This window comes from Trichechus manatus, unplaced genomic scaffold (genome assembly GCF_000243295.1).
Source record: "Trichechus manatus latirostris isolate Lorelei unplaced genomic scaffold, TriManLat1.0 scaffold00348, whole genome shotgun sequence".
NCBI classification, from domain to species: Eukaryota; Metazoa; Chordata; class Mammalia; order Sirenia; family Trichechidae; genus Trichechus; species Trichechus manatus.
Window position 1 is genome coordinate 260,112 of NW_004444284.1, and position 3,012 is coordinate 263,123.

Below are 3,012 nucleotides of genomic sequence, written 5' to 3' on the forward strand. Positions count from 1 at the left end.
TTCTACTTTACTGAGTAGTGTCTGGGGTCTTAAAAGCCTGTGAGCAACTATCTAAGATACCCCACTGGTCTCGAGCCTTCAGGAGTAAGGGAGAATGAAGAAAACTAAAGAAACAAGGGAAAGACTAGTCCAAAGGACTAATGGACCACAACTACCACGGCCACCACCAGACTGAGTCTAGTACAACTTGACGGTGCCCGGCTACCACCACCGACTGCTCTGACCAGGATAATAATAGAGGGTCCCGGACAGAGCTAGAGAAAAACGCAGAACAAAATTCTAACTCACAAAAAGAGATCAGACTTTCTGGCCTGACGGAGATGTAGAAACCCTGAGAGTAAGGCCCCAGACACTCTTTTAGCTCAGTAATAAAGTCACTCCTGAGGTTCACCCTTAATCCAAAAATGAGACAGACCCATATGACAAAATGAGACTAAAGGGGCACAACAGCCCAGGGTCAAGGACTAGAAGGCAGGAGGGAACAGGAAAGCTGGTAATAGGGAATCCTAGTTCGGAAGGGAGAGTGCTGACACGTCATGGGGTTGTTAATCAATGTCATAAAACAATATGTGTACTAACTTTTTAATGACAAAGCTAGTTGGTACTGTAAACTCTCATCTAAATACAAGCAAAAAAAGAAAAAGAAAGATTTGATATTGTGATTTCAATATTATGTTATATTGACCCTACCTACAGGGAACTGTGAAAATTAGATAATTAGGTGCTTGGAATAATTATATAACTGGTAATCATTATAAATATAGTAGGATTAAAGATGATGCTAATAATAAATAAACAGGGAAAAGTAAGAAATTAGTGAGTAGATACATACTAGGAAAGGAACTGAAGGTGAAATGCTATCTTATTTAATGTAGTCTGTAAAAGACCATATAGTAAATGTTTCAGGCTTTGTGGACAGTAAGATCACTGTTATAAATACACAGCTCAGCCATTACAGTGCAAAAGTAGTCATAAAAATACATAAATTAATGGCAATTGTTCTGTTCTAATAAAATTTTATTTAGAAAAACAGACGATGGGTCATATTTGATCCATGGGCCATAGTTTGCCAACTCCTGGTCTAGTTGTATTTTATGAAAATATAAAGTGTTTGATATAAAATAAATCACAAATATCTCTGTGGTGTATTTCACTTCAACATATATTATTACTATAGATAACCACAGACTAGCCATTCCCAATTTTATACAATTGGAAATGAAATGAATTTATAGCCTACAGAGTCAGTGCCAAAAACTAACACAAGTACAGTTATACTCCCTGATCACCAAAAAAAAAAAAAAAAAAAAGTAGACAAGAGCAGAATTGAGGTTTTCTTGGAAAAAAGAATGAGAAAATGTGGGATATACCGAAGACATCCCAGAGAAGATAATAAGGAAAAGGCAAGTGTGGTCAACGTGCTGGAAATATAATAGGAAGACAAGCCAGCTGTATAAACTACAGTCACAGAGTAGACTGTTTGGTAGTCATTAAAAGCAATACATACAAAGAAAGCAAAAAAGAAACGTATAATATATTGCATTCAGTTTGATTTACTTATCAAATATGTTATAAGCATTTGGTACATGATGATAGACGCTGAGTTTACAAGGATGTATGAGAATTCAATCTGTTAGAAAGTACCCATACACATATGGTTAGTGATGTAAAACGTGGCTGCAGTAGAGAAATTAGTAATTGTATACATCTGATCAGGGTTTATAATTTATTGTCCTTAGAGATTTTAATATAGAGGCAATCCTCAGGTTATGAAAGCCTGACTTATGAACAACCCATAGTTACAAATCAGCCCCAGTAAAGTCTATTAAAGATTTGAGGTACATACAATGGTTCGTAATAACAAGGAGACAGTACTTTGTGATGCACATCATAACATTATTATAATCGGTGTACTGTTTTGTTAAAGATGTTTTAGTGTATCTGGAAGCATTTCTTTAATGTTTTTTCTATATAGAAAGGTATACAATATACTACATACTAAGACAAACATTTGAATAACTGATGTTAGATTTGAACCGTACTCAATTGTTCTGACTTACGTACAAATTCGACATAAAGACAGAATTAGGAGTGGAACTCATTCATGATCCAGGGACTGCCTGTATAATTTATATTTTTGATGAGGGCAGTAAAGGGAAAATAAAAGATCCTTCTGATTAACGACAGGATGTTTACTTCTCTTTGTCTTCAACCTTGGTATGCAGTTTTACCATGGCCAATATTCTCTTTATTCTTCCTGTGTTCCATACATTTCATATCAATGTATGAAAATGAACAGAGAATGAGTGATATTATTTAAACCAACTAAGCTAGTATGTATTATATGCTTTCCTCCCATCTTAACTGCAATGTGATAAAGCTTTTAAAGCTATGGAAGACATAAAAATAGAAAAATAGGATTTTATAAACATATTATTTTTATAATATAAAATTACTATATTATAAATTATAAACTTCTATTTTATTAAAATAAAATACTATGTTTATTTTTGTTTCATATTTTCTTACTATAATAGTACTTTGACAAGTGGCATGCACTGACAAGCTTACATTCAACTGCTAAGCTACCATCTTTTTTCCATGTTTTATCACCCATAACTTAAAATTTCCATGTGCAACTTTGTCAGCAACAACCTATATGATGAAATCAAACCACGGTATGAGGTAATGAGCTCCTTGAAAGCAGGGACTATCATGTTTCCAGGTTTGTGTCACCAACTTTCTGCATAGTTGCTTGGTTCACGGTAGACCCTCAATAAATAGTCACTGTACAGTGGTTAAGAGCTTAGCTTCTATGCTAACCAAAAGATTGGCAATTCAAATCCACCAGGTGCTCCTTGAAAACCCTGTGTGGCAGTTCTACTGTTCTGTAGAGTACCTAAGAGTCAGAATCGACTCGATGACAATGGCTTTTTGGGGGGTATTAAATAAATAGTAGTTGTTGGAAAGAAACATTTCGGGTTTTAAAGTTTCTTGGAAAACATGCTTCTG